The 15109-nt window shown below is 34.2% G+C and overlaps 2 non-coding genes across 2 annotated transcripts; one reads left to right on the plus strand and one right to left on the minus strand.

Annotated features, from left to right (window-relative positions):
- Positions 1-6979: 6979 nt before the first annotated feature.
- Positions 6980-7053, minus strand: Trnat-agu (transfer RNA threonine (anticodon AGU)). Its single transcript has one exon. It is a non-coding gene; the product is annotated as a tRNA-Thr (tRNA).
- Positions 7054-14062: 7009 nt separating this feature from the next.
- Trnae-cuc (transfer RNA glutamic acid (anticodon CUC)) lies at positions 14063-14134 on the plus strand. The gene has a single exon. It is a non-coding gene; the product is annotated as a tRNA-Glu (tRNA).
- Positions 14135-15109: the final 975 nt, after the last annotated feature.

Here is a 15109-nt window from a genome sequence, read left to right on the forward strand (position 1 = left end):
ACAATAAACAATTTCCAAGGTGATTGTGCAAAATATTTTTTATCGTGTTTTTTTGCATCGTAAATATCTCAAACACACGCAAATTTGAAAATCTGATAAAAATAGAAAAGATAGTTATTTTTATAACCAACACAACGCTGCTAAATTTTTGCATATCCGAGCTCTAGCAACGTAGCTATCACCCGGATACTAAATGATCATAGCTTAAATATCTGGGTATCCCGAACAGATTTGACTTATCTAAAATTTAATTGGATTTATGGGTAGGCCTGGATATATAAAAAAATCTGGAATGAACGATAATCAATGTCTAAAGCTGTATACAGCGAAATATGTTTTACTGAAACCATAAGTTTTTGATGATTGTGTTGCTTTTTCAGTATTACTTTTGAATATTTCATAAATTATCCAAAATCATTTGGAAAATTTTTACAATTTTGTTGTTGTATAAGTTTTAAAAATAAATATTCGGCCAATGCGGCTTATTCAGCCGAATACTTAGCTCAACTATTCGGTGAGCAGAATATTCGGCCTAACGGTTTTTGGGCGGTATTCGGCCGACCGAATATTCGATACATCTCTAGTTTATACCTATGGATTAGATTCGATCGGTAAAATATCAATCTGGGTCACATCTAGGCCTCATTCATTAATATGTGCTGTAGAAATGAGCTGGGAATCAAACAGGAAAAAATCACATCTAGGCTTCGTAGCGCCACCACGTGGATTAAAAATATGCTTGGTTTTGAAATAGGAGCCCAAACGATCCCACTAATCAGTATGCTATGCCATGGTTACTATTCTTTCGCGACGTTTACTTGCGACGCCTCGACCTTGGAGACGAAAAACAAACCGCCCAAAGGAAAGAAAATCTAAAAAAAAATGGATGCTATGACTTTAATTCAAAAAAATACAAATTAAATTATTACGGATAATTGATGCGACTTTGTGTTTTTTTATTCGACTTAAACCGATTCGCATGTCTACAGAATATTCTGAAAATAATTTCATTCTAATCGTTTGCGTAATTTCGGAGGAGCTTCACCTTTACAAGAGAATTTTATATAATAGAAGATTGCAAACGAATTGGCAAGTCTTCAATAATATATTATAGATATTTAAAAATATATATCAAAACTACTTTAGCTCTTGTCACAAGTCATTCGTTTTCATCCTCCTAAGAAATTTGATCAGAACAAATGAAAAAATGTTCAGGCACGCACAATGTTAGAGGACGAAGTTCTCCAAACTGCGACCTATGTAATTTAGAAGACACTGCTCTGCATCGAATAAAAGAATGTAAAGGATGAAACGAACTTTAAACAAAGTTCAAACTTCATATTTTTGATGCAGAAGAATTGTTCCAACGTACACTCGAAAAGAAAAATTATAAGTTCAAGGCATGTTTGTGGTTGACTCAATAATTTTTAACATAGTGTAGCATTGGAGATAATTTTAACTATTTGTTGCTAAAATATTCTTTGCGTGTACCTGTATTCAGCTTCATCGTCAATGAAAATAAATGTAAACAAACCGGGAAAGTGTTGAAAAGTTCACTTCTATTATCATCATCGCGTTCGTTAATTTTCCCGCTTGTTGTTCCTGTTCGTTCTGCTTTTGGCTGAGGAACGGGGAGTTTGCTAGCGAGCCAAACCACAAGAGGCTTACCAGTCTCACTCCTCTAAAAATCCGCCATCAGGAACAGCCGACAGAAGATCCGCACAGGAATCAGCGAGGCGTGGAGCAACCCTCGACGCACTGTTGGTTGGATGAATCCACACCGTAAACACTACCGGTCAAAACACCTCTAGAACCGGTAAATTAATGATTGCTAAGGGCATCTGTATTCGTGGTCTATTCTTGGGTCTTGAATCAAAGAAATTAGATCCGATCCAATGAAAAAACTGGCAACTGCACTCGTGTTCCATGAACTGTCAAACTGTCAAATTGGATCCAAATCTCATCAGTTTTGGATCAATCCTTATACCAGCTCTAAAAAAAGTTGAGTTGAAACTGGTATAATGGATCACCAATGCGGTTGCTCGGGTCGGAATTTGGGTCTAAACCGGCTGTTTGGACCACGGATACAGGTGCTCTAAGAAAAAGAGAATGTGCTTTAGAGCAAGTTCACTGGTGTTGGGAAAAAGTGGTAGAAATTTCGACACTTCCGGACATTTTGAAAATTTTACCATGCAAAAACATTTTCAAGATCTGTGGCCTTCTAGTTTTTTTTACAACACGTGTTGTATTTTCGCATGCTGTGATGCAAAAATAGCAATATTTCTATCACACATGGCTGAAATGGAAACAGTGTTACAATACAACACCAAAAAATTTTAAAACAATTTTGCATGGTAAAATTTTCAAAATTACCACTTTTTCCCAACACCAGTGAACTTGCTCTTATGCTCGTTCCGTCTTAGGTTTTGATGAGGGCCAGCAACGACTAATTGAGCCAAAGGATAGTGTTCCCAGGCCCTAGATTGGGTGAGTGCGGATATTTGAGTGGAAAAACGATTTTACTGATTGGAAGTTGTATTTTAAGGGCTTTTTATTGCGAGCTGAAAGCCGATGATACATGTGATCGCGCTTGCTGGAGATATCCTTCTTCGGGAGCCGAAGTAGTTCTTCCGGAAGTTGGTCGATTGATCGACTGTTGTCAGTGGTGCCCAAGCCTGCTTCGGTCATCTGATGACAACATCGGTCGCTGTAAAAAAAGGTGAAGAAGAATCAAAATCAAGTAAGAACTAGCGCCAGTCAGAAGAAAAAGAAGAAGCTGCAGTAAAATGAAAGAAAAATAGGAAGCAGCCAAGCAGGAAGAAGAAGCAGGAGCAAAGAAGAAGGAGGATAGAAGCAGAATGGAGAACGAAAGAGTTTGCGGTCTGAAAAAATTAGCAGAATTAAGCAACGATTGAAAACTAAAACCGATAATAAGCAACCTATTTGATTTGGTTTTGCTTTGTGGCGTAGTTTTATGAATGTTTCAGTGATTTGTGTTTCTCCCCCCACTGCTAGCCTGGTGTGAAGCAAAAGAACTTCTACAATATGTAACAGAAACGAGAAAAGATGATATTATGAAAGGAATATAAAAGAAAGAGTTCGTATTTTAAGAAGGAACAATAAATTCATATTTCAAAAACATTTTTAGAGCTGTGTAAATATGATTTTATTAAAGGAAAATAAGTTAATTAGAGTGTCCTGTAGCTTCAAGGCAAAGTGATAGTTTAAGTTAAACGTGTGAAGGTAAATTAGATTTAATGAATGAATTAATTTAAAAAAAAAAGTAACTCGGAATTCTGAAGCTTCCATTAAAAAACAACAAAAAAAATGCAAATGATGGTTTGAACGGAAGAGAGGAATTGAAATATTGTGTTTTTCACATTATCAAAAAAATCCAACTGAGAGGAAGTTTTTGAGAAACCTTAGCCAATTTTCAATCGTTGTATCTTAGAAAAAGTGGTAAAACAAGGTTTGAAAACAAGCAAACTTAAGATCTAGAACAAAGAATTCGTATATAAAATCATAAATATAACCCCAACATTTATTAAGGGGAAAGTTTTGTAACAGAAAAAAGTTAAAAACAAATGCCTCGGATATTTAATTATCACAAGACAGTTTACAAAGCGTAACTTTTTTGGAGATAAAGTCTTTATTATAAAAAAAAGCGTTCCTTATGTTGGCTTCCACTTTATAACAGAAAAGTTAAGAATTTTTATTTTTCAATACGAGCTTCTAATCTATCTGCATTCATATCAATCAAAAGCTTTTCAATACGACTTCAGAAAATGAGCTATAATAGTGGCAATAAACAGTCTTTTTTATGACACTTTGAATTTTAGGTCGATTTCTGAAGACCACAAAAATAAAAACAGCATTCTTTAAGAAGCATCCAATAAATAGCTGACATTTGGACGACTTCAAAATTTCATATCCAAAACAACAGTCTATAACATCCTTACCGGATAGTTCTCCTTTTTCTGCTAAGTGACTCCGGTTACCCTATTCAAAAATCTAAAAATATGAAATTGTAGAGCTTTACATTTTAGGAAAAGTCAGAGAATTTCCTGTATCTTATTTAAACCGTTCCTGAGATATCACATCGATAAGATACAGTTCGGGTCATATAGACCCTTACCGCAAAGGAAGATCAAGGAAGTCTCTTCTAGAATTCTTGGAAGAGGAACTGAAACATGCCAGTTTCAATTTTGTGGAAGCTTATAGCTTTTAAACTGTCTTTGATAATATCGGATTTGGCAAAAATTGTGATATTTGACACAACATCAAACAACATAAAAGTAAGTTGCCAAAAGGAATTTTTAAAAGGAAAAAAAACCGTTACGTGACATGAGAACACCTCTCCCCTCTCATCTGTATGAGGTTGTAAGAAAATTTCAAGCAAATATCCGGACTGGGCATATCCTAAATTTCCAATCCAAAATCCGGGTAACAAAAATCACGAAAAAACTTGATTTTTTTTTTGTTATAGAAACGCATCAACAGTTTTTAATCGTAGGTATCCCAAAAACAGTTCAACATTTTTTTGATAAAACTTACTCCGAAACATTCGTTTTTGGACGCCGATTTAAAAAAAATGAGTTTTTTGTTTGGTTTTGCAAAAAATTAATCAATCTGGGCAGAATCCTGGTTCTTTTAAACCAAATTCGAACAACCCGGCCAGACCGAACTTTACCAAATTTTGTAGGCATCAGATATCCGAGCAAGTCCTGATAAACCAAGGCAATGTGACAAGCTTACCTATGTAACAATTCGCGTTCGCTTGAACTGCCCAGCCCATGACTTTACACAAGTTTTTCACAACAAAATGTAAGTCAGGTAAGATAGGAAGCTTCTTTGGACCTAAAAGGTTATTTCAAGGTGATACCTTGCTCTTTAACATGACTCACCTAGCATAGACAATTAGAAATTTGTAAAAGCAAAACACAATGAATCATCCGTTGGAATGGCAATCCGGCAAAAGTTTTATGGGCCACGATTTTATGACCCAACTTGTCGCGCGTATCGATCCATTGTAAAAATTAGCCCCAGGATTTGCAAAAATCCCTGCTTAATCACTGTTCGCGAAAGAAGCGACTTCAAATTGCATAGCACCAGCACACCCGCTCTCACATAACAGAAAAAATGGCAAGTGACAGGAGAAAATAAACAATCGCTTTAACAAGTGCTCATCGATGAAACTGAGAAATGACAACAGTCAGCAACAAAAAAAAACAATAATTAAAACAACGAAAGTTCCCTAATCCTTTGGGAAAACATGTTGCCTTCGGTCAAATGGCCCCAGAACAATCAATCACTTTTAATCACCGGTGCCGTGGAAAAGAGATCGTTAAAACGGTGAAATTTGTTTTTTTTCCTGCCTACAAATTAACGGATTTTTTTCTTCTGAAAAAAAAACCAAACTTCACTCGACTCGTGTGCGTGGATTGTGGCGTCTACTTGAGGTGCTTTTATTTTATTGTTTTGTTTTAACGGAGGATTAGAGACAGATTTAGTTTGGGAAGAAAACACCTAAAGTGACATAATTCCTCCTGGGAGATCTTTGAACCGTTAATCCAGGCTGGCTGTGGATGCGCTTTTCCTTTCGTTTTTCTTCTGAGAGCGGTTTTATGACAGGTTTGTCAAAATGCCGTCGGCATTCGGACAGGTTACTTTTGTTAGGGAACTATTGCATCGGTCACCGATCCCAATTTATGGGCGAAACTGCTGCCGATTTCTTTGTTTGTTGACAATTTGAAACAACAAAAATCACATTAAGCGCCGAGCCGTTAAGTTGTGTTGTTTTGAGTTTATTTGTTTCGCGCCACGGGGAAAAGATTTTTGGCGATCCTGCCGAGTGATGATGAAAATCCGTCGCGTCCGATTCGGCGACACTTTTGTGATGTACGATCCCCAAAGGTTGAAGCTGTCATCTCATCTGTCATTAACTGGGTCCCTTGGCGATCCGGGTAGATGAATTGTTGTTACTGCTGTTGTTTTTGTTCTAGATTTATGAATGTTTCTGATCCTTCGGTTCCGTTTCTAGTGGAAGTGAGGTATGCGATAACAAATCCGCAGTCACTCGAACTGACGCCGCGAATAACCAACCAAAATCTTGTTTGACAGCGAAGTAACGGAACAAATTGACAACTAAAAATTATGTGTAAACAAACAGACCAATTTGCTAGCACCGAAAGTCGAGAGTCGAAGTGTGGGAAAGCGAAAACGTTCGGGCGGCCCTACATTTCAGTCGCAATCGGTTCTTCGGATCCGTTGCTTCGTCGACGAAGTTGCTCGAACTACTGTCAACCGTATGGCAGACGCACAGAATCCCGACCGAAGGCCGTTTTCCCACGAGCTGCTGCTGTTGTGCTGTGACACGTCATCGGAAAAGCGACGACGGAGGAAAACGAGTGGAAAAGTTTTCTGAATCAAACGCATTTTCTCTCCCGCAGCACCTACACAATCGAAACAAATAACAAAAACAACAACAAACCGCACTCACCTGACAGCGAGCGATGAATCCACAACAAAATAACGGCGGGTGACTGAAGTCATCCGATGAACTAAATGCTCGAGTTCACTCACCGCTTTCTTGTTTCCCTCGAATTTCTCGTAGGGGGTTTTTTCCCCTTATCGCGGTACCAACACACAATCACCCCGCGATTTCCACGATTATTCCAACGCGACGCGAATAGTAGGCGGAGTTTACCGACAACTGTGCTGGTGGTGTGGGAGTTGGTCGCCACTGGTAGTGGTGAATCGTGCTCCCCACCCTTTAATTCAAGAGTGCTTAGTACACACAACCGTTCGAACGAGGAACTAATCTGAGCTTTCACCCGGAAAAGTTCTTTCCGGTTTTCGAAGCTTTCCCATCTGTTTCTTTTGTTTAGGATGGAATCAAACAGAACGGAAATCGTCTCCTGTAAACGAATAACCTTTGTTTTCTACAGATTGATTGAACAATAAAAAGATTATCCACATGAGGCTCCGGCGAGATTCGAACTCACGATCTCCTGTTTACTAGACAGGCGCTTTAACCAACTAAGCCACGGCGCCGAGTTGGAGCGGGAGTTGCCAAAATAGGAACACATTGTGGTGCTTTTATTACCAAACTTTCATTTTGAGTAAGATTGTTTTAATTAACATTTTTTTAAGATTTGTTTTCCACTTGATTGAATACAAGTCATGAAATGTGAGTCAGTTTTGTTGATTTTTTTTTGTTTAATTTGGAGTTCAAAACTATTTACAAAAATTTTATGATCAATCTTATTAATAATTTATGTTTGAAGGTTTTTTTTAAATATATTGCGTAATATAGTACGATCTTTCATGATATAGAATCCTTTAGACGAACTCAAATCTTCTCGAGTTCGTCCAAAGGAGTTTCGTAAATTTGATAGATTGTGATTAATGGTTCCGCGTTGATTTCCTGGCGCATAGGGCCGTGGTATAAGAACTTCACTGTTGACAATACGGAGCCAGCGTCTTCACTTGGTAATTATTTTTAATTTGAGGCTGTAAATATTTTTTTTCTTTTTTGTAGAAAAAATGTTATAATTCTTTTTAAGTTTCTAATATTTTATCACCATACAAGATTCAATGTCAAAACTCAATACTACTCTTTTGTACCTTAAAATACCTTGAAATATTCAAAACAATCATAGTTTAGATTTTAGAAAGATGTGTTTATTTCGACAAATACGAAAATCAATAACCATACTTAAAGAAATGATTAGTGGTATCTTAAAAATAAATCATCCCGTGCAGACATTGAGGAAGAGTTGAGCATAAGGTTGCCAAATTGCCCGGTATTATCCGGCTTTGCCCGAATATTTAATACAAAATTTGGGAACAGTCCGGCCCAGCTTTGGTGTCTGGTTTTCATTGAAAAAAGCCCAAATTATTAGGTTTATTTGGCAAATCAAACTTATAATGATGATGATGATGATGATGGCCCTCCACTTTCCCCCGTACATGGGATCTTGGGCTGGATTATCTTGTAAGATATTTTATACAGTCTCCTCATGTTTGGTCGATTTTTTAGTTTGCTGGTTTTCTGTGAATGTATTCCCATGTACGTCCATCATTGCCTTTTTATCTGCTTTTTATTTTGGTGCTATTAATTCTCAACTTTTGAACAGGGACCATCTGAGAAAAGGGATATTTCAGGATATTCAACCCTTCCCACACACACACATGAGTCCATTTCAGGGTTTTACCGCGCCCCAGATCGCGTTGCTTTTGATATTTGTCAAGTGCGGCTCAGAGACGTTTGTTCAGTTGACTTCATCATCATCTGGTAATAAATTACTCACATTTAACACGTACTATAAACTAAAATTAACTTTTACAAACGCCAAACACTTAATCTTAAAACGATTAAAATTTTCTTCTCTTTTGATTTCCGTTGGTAGATTGTTAAATAATCTTATGCCTCGATAAAACAATGAATTCTGCGAAGATGCCAATAAAAATGATGCAGATCGTATTTCACAAGCAAAACGTGTTCTATAGTGATGCAGGTCCGTTCCTCTTACTATTCGTTCTTGAAGATATTCTGGTGCTATTCCTTTCACGATTTTGAAAATTAAAATCAATGTGAGGTAGGTTACTCTTTGTCTAATTGATAGCCATTGTAGAGCATTTAGCATATTTTGAACAGGGGTCCTTCGATGGCATCTGAGGATCAACCTCATGATTTTGTTCTGAAGCCTTTGTAGCCGAGCCATTTGCTGATCGTTTGCGAAACATATTATAGACGGACAGAAGTCAAAATGCGGGGATATGATTGCTTTATACAAATAAATTAGACTCCACTGTGACAAATCTTTACGTAAACGACACATTAAACCAAATTTTTTGGCAATTTTTTTCACTGAATTGTTGATGTGATCTTTGAAGTTTAATTTCTCATCTATTATTACACCGAGATACTTTATTTCATGAACTATATCGAGACGTACACCATCGATACAAACGTTTACTGAATCATAGTTCATATGCTTGTTAGAGACGACCAAACATTTAGTTTTAGAGACATTTAGTTTTAACATTTTAAAATTCAGCCATTTGTTCAAATTCACGAGATCACAGTTCAATTTATGGACAGCAGCACCAGCATCATCACAAGCAATAAATATCACAGTATCATCGGCAAATAAATTAATATCACAGTGTTTGAGAATTTTCTTCATGTCGTTTATATATAAAATAAAAAGCAGTGGTCCTAGAACGCTTCCTTGGGGTACGCCAAGCGTGGTTTCTTTGGTATTTGATATCACAGAGGAGTATTTGGTTCTTTGAAATCGGCCTTCTAAATAGGATTGGAGCCATTTAAGAGCTGTGTCTTTTATCCCGTATTTCGAAAGCGTGTCAATAAGTTTTTTGCGTGAAATAGTTTCGAATGCTCGCTTTAAATCGAGAAAAACGGCAATGATTTTCATTTTTTTATCCAATGTTCCTTTCCATTTAGCCAGTAATAAGTTGAGAGCTGTTTCACAAGAGTGATTCTTACGGTATCCGCTTTGTTCTGCAACCAGTATTTTGTTTGCTTCTATGTAGCATAATAACTGCTCCTTCACTATTAACTCCAAAACCTTCTCATAAACTGGAAGCATATTAATGGGTCGAAACTCCTCTGCTTTTGATGTTCCATTGACTTTCTCAATCGGAACGACTAGAGACTCTTTCCAGGACTGCGGAACGATTCCCGTCAACAATGATTCATTGATGATGTGCAATAGTTTACCACCAATTAATTCAAATCCATCTTTCAATATTCTGCAGTTCACTATATCGGCACCAGAAGATGATCCCATTGTCCAGACAATTTTTTTCAACACATTTTTTTTTTAAAACACAATTGTTTTGAAATTTTTTTCCAAAACGACTTTTTTTGATTGAGTTTTACAAAAATGATCATAAGAGGTTTTTTGAAGCCTAAAATACGATTTAAAATCTGCCGATAAATTTTGATGAAAAAAATTATTTATCAATTTTTTATCTTGATTTTTGTTGAGTAATTTTTGGGTTTTTACAAAAATTTTCCCGGATACTGCCCGGATTTTTGTTGGTCAATTTGAAAACCGTAACCCGTATTTTGCCAGGTTTTTATAAAAAATTGTCGAGATTTTTGCTTTTATTGAATTCATTTAATACCTCTATCAACTACTAAAGTACACTGATTTAAAAAAATTCAAGGATAGATTTTCTAATTCCAATCATTACACATCAAATGGAGACATTTGGTACTCAGATTTCAACCCAATCATATTTTAATTGAAATTATTTAAATTTTTGAAAATTTCAAATTTCAAATTGCAATCGAAAAAAAATTAAAACATTTACAAACATCCAATATGAACTCAAACTTGTGTTAGAAAAAAACCAATTATAACAATTTTAATAATGCTAACTGGGTGAAGTTTTAAAGAATAAATTTGTGTTTTTTTGAAAAAAAAAAAAAACTGTAGAATATATCACATAGCCGTAGGAATTTTGGGGTTTGGGGGTTAAAAATCCACCCCTCACCCCCATGAAGGTCGGAAAATGCCCAGTGAAATTATTTTTACGAAACATGAAATTTGAAATTTCCTATTCTTATTTATTATGATGAATAACTAATATGATTCAAGAGTAACAATAGTGTAACAATCTCGACTACAGAACTTCGAAATCATGCCAGGTCCATTATTCTACAACATTTTTTCGCAAAATGTCTCACTTGTTGATAGTAATGAGTCCCAAAAATTGAATCCCAATAACGTTAGACTAACCTTACCAGTTTCCGATAGCCACATTCTATTTGCAAAATCAAACCAAAATTTCAATTGATTTCTAAGAATTATGTATCTTGTGTCCAAATCCCTTTTTTTTTCAAAAAATTTTGTCAAAATATATATACACAAACATTTTTTTGAAAGCCTTAAATATGATTCTTAATCGGCTGAAGTGTTTATTAAACACAGTTTTCAATATGTTATTTTCCTTATTTTTAATGGAAAAAATCCGAAATTTGCATGCATGCCGAATTTTTGGGAAAACTTTTAAACAATATGCCCTAATTTCGCAAGGTTTTAGGATAAAATTGTCTGGATTTGCCCAGCCCGGATACTTGCGGGTAAATATCTAGTAAGTATTCAGTTTATTGTTCTTGATTTTCAGTTTGGTTCATCATTGGTATAGAATCCTGCTCCGAACCTTGGTGTTGCATTTCAATCTAAAATGTGATTAGTTTTCCATATTCGAAACTCAAAACTTCGGAATATAAAAAGAAAATATTTAAAATTCAAACCATTTTTAAGATTTGAAATTATATCCTAAGCTTACATGCAAAGTTGAAACATAAGAAAGTTTCATGAGTCCAAAATTGAAAAATTTGAACAATTTCATCATTCACAATTTTATTTAAATTTACAAGTTCAGTTACGAGTAAATAATTGAAAAAAACATCACATTGAAAATCATAAATTCAGAATAAAATATGAGATTTCTGGTAAAGGGTTCTGATACAAATTTCGCTTTTTTGTTAGAATTTCTTATTTGGAATTGAGATTCAAGTTTTGAATTTGGGTTCAAAATGCAGAATCCTGCAGAAATGCAGAACTCAAAGCCAAGTTTTGTATTCAGATTTAGATCAAATTTAGGTTTTATAATCAACATTTAAATATCAATTTTAAAATTTCATTAAGAATTCAAATTGAAGGGGATCGCAGTTTCATAACTTTGATTCTTGATTTAAAATTAAAATTACAAATTCAATCAAAGTCAGTTTAGAAACAAAAACCTGGGGCGGGAATTATGGAACTCGAAACAATCGAGTTTCGTTCGATTCGACCAACTTTGGCATTACCGATCTCGATTCGAATGGAACATTTCGAGATGATCTACTACTCGATTTACTCGAAATCTAGTACGTGAAAATTTAGAACTCGAACGAGATTCGTAATACTGATGCTAATTCGATTCGAGTTCAATTCGAAACGGGTAACTCGAATCGAATAGGATTCATAATTCCACCCCTGGTGAAAATTACATATAAAAACAAGATCTGGATTCATTTCAAAAAGTTTGCTTTTAAAAAATTTTGATTTTAATTCTGAAAACTTCAATCACATGGAAAACTGTTTTTAAAAAACACATCAGCCGATTCAGAATCCTATTTAAGGCTTCCAAAAAATTGTGTATGTTTATTTTGACAAAATTTGTTGAAAAAAAGGATTTGGACATAAGATACATCATTCTTAAAACTCAATTGAAATTTTCGTTTGACTTTACAAATAGAATGGGAATATCGAAATCTGGTAAGGTTAGACTGACTTTATTTAAATTATCAAACCTAAAATAAAAAATGATTATTTTTGAACTTGTTTTTAATCCTCAGGTTAAAGTTCAGCGGGAAACTTTAATTCAACACTATTTTCATATGATGCAGATTGTTCAAAATCAAAGGATTTATCTGAAATCTTAAAAATTCTAAGCACAAAAAAAATCTGAAGCGAAAAATTTGGTTCTGTCATCCAGACAAGAATTAATAATCATGCCACATTTATAAGAACGGAAATTGCAACTCAGATTCTAGAATGGAATGAGTAATCTGAATGAAAAGCATATAAATTTCGAAGTCAAAATTCTGCATTCATCGAGACTCTTTAAAAACAGGCAGAACCCTACTACTAAAATGGGTAAACAAAATGTAGGCGAACATGTATGAATCAAAAATAAAATAATTTGAAAAGAAAGAATGTTAAAATTTGGTGTCCGATTATAATACTTTTTGGAGAGAAAGCTTTGAAGCTGAGTTCAGAATTTGAATTAAGAATTTGAAATGTTTCTTATTGAAGTGAAAAACGTGATTTCTTCATCAATTCATCAATTTCAGTAATTTGTGTATGCTTTGCAAGAAAGTATGAATGAGAAATTATCTATAGAAAGTATCTGTTGCATCATTAAGTGGGTAAATTACATAAAATTTTCAATCATTAATTAATTAACATTTTCGGGGCCAACTGTGCTAGTTTAAGGTTTCATGAAATTTCAGATCTGGTTTTTATGCTAGTTTTGATATCTAATTTGAGAAAAACCTTAATTTTATTCTCCTCGGGAAGAAAATATCCTCAATTATAAAAACGGCTTTTTTTGCAAATCGTTCCAATAAAAAAACAATTCTTTGGTACTCTTTTTTATTTGTGCCTCCAGAACGAAACTTTTGAGCAAGTTTTATAAAAAATATTCATGAATGGTTTTTTGGAAGTCTTCTTTGCTAAAATTTTTTTTCATAATTTTTATCTCTTGATTTCTGTTGATAAATTTCTGGATTCTGACTTAATTTGCCCGGATATTGCCCGGATTTCTGGTCGGCAATTTTTAAATCAAATGTCTGGATTTTGCTAGGAAACGTGCTGAAAAAAATTCTGGTAACCTTACTTTAAGCCCAATGTAAATAAGTCGATTTTCCAAACTTAAACAGCCTTAATGTACTTTCAATTTCTGGACCCAATCTCGCAAAATATTTTTTGCTGAGTTATTTCAAGTGTCGTACGTACGTTTCAGAACTTTTTTTTTTCATTTGCATTTCTTTGCCCTCGTATGCCTAAATTCATCACAAGCAAATACGTTGAGTGCTAATCAACCCAAGTGAGAAAAATGAAAATTTGCTTCAGATTTTTTTCACTTTTCGATAAAAAAAACTGAAAACTAAAAGGATTGTAATCGTTTAAGATAAAAATTTGTGCCAGCACAAAATAAAACTATAATTTTTCAAACAATGGCAAAACTTATACAACTGTTCAATGCACTACTTTCTTAAAGTATTAGAAAAAGGTTTTATTAATGATAATCCTGAAGAATTAAAATAAGAACCCTTGAACTGGTTGGTTATTTGATCATAGATATTTGACATTTGAATGTTTTTTTTTCTGTTTTATATGCCTGGCTGTCTGGTTGTTTTTACTGTCACTGTTTTTGGCATATAGAGATTATTAATTAATAAGATTTTATATACGAACTATGAATCACAAAATAAGCTGTTTTTTTTTAAATGTGAATTCGCTCCGGAATATTCAAGTCCCATATTGTCTAGTGGTTAGGATATCCGGCTCTCACCCGGAAGGCCCGGGTTCGATTCCCGGTATGGGAAGCTTTTTTGGGCACGATTTCCTATGATATCTGGAACATTGTTGGGCTTTCAGCAAGCAGGCAGAATCATGAGAGAAGAGAACAATTTCATAAGATGTTTATCATGTTATTATTTCTCTCTTATTTACTGATTAGTATTAGAATATTTAACAAAGTGATACTGAATTGTTAATGGTGTTAATTTATTTCTATTTCAAACTATGTTGTTCATTTTATAAAAAGAAATATCAATTTGAATGATAAAAAACGCAATTGACATATTTTTCCTCTTCCACAACACTTGAGGTCCAAAAAAAATGTGTTAAATATTAGTTTTTCTTCTAGAAATTTTTTAAATGTTATGAAGTATTAGGTGTCGTACTTTTTTATAAACTTCCCGTAATTTTCTCACTCTTTCCACTTTCAATTTTAAAAACGAGATCACACGCGTCTTATTTCCGAAAAATTCGTCAAATGAATGACAGCTTTTTTCAACATACACGCTAAGCTCCTTTGAATACCCATTCGATAAATTTAACCCATCTGACAGCATTACATCTGTTCAAGGTTCTTTATCATCACTAAATTAACTATCATCACCACATACATATGCTTAATCAGCGGAATGCGCTTATTTATATTTCTCCATACAAATTCACAAACTATTGTAAAATTCGTGTATCAGCCTATAATCACTACAATAGGGTCTGGTGTATCTCAGTATAAAAATTATTATTTAAAAGACTGTTTAATTTTTAATATTTTTTATTATTTTATTATAGAGATGTACAGTTTTAAGGTATTTTCAATGTTTTATTTTAATAAACTTGTTAAAGTATCAAGGCTTTAAGGGATTTTTGTGAGCTCTACTATAAAGATGATTTCCAACATTCACTTCACTGTTCATAAAAAATAGTTTTGTTCTTGAATGATTTATGTGCTACCTAATTCAATTTAAAATATTGAAATCATCCGAAATGATGCCAAAATTTCATTA

This window comes from Uranotaenia lowii, chromosome 1 (assembly GCF_029784155.1).
Source record: "Uranotaenia lowii strain MFRU-FL chromosome 1, ASM2978415v1, whole genome shotgun sequence".
Lineage (NCBI taxonomy): Eukaryota > Metazoa > Arthropoda > Insecta > Diptera > Culicidae > Uranotaenia > Uranotaenia lowii.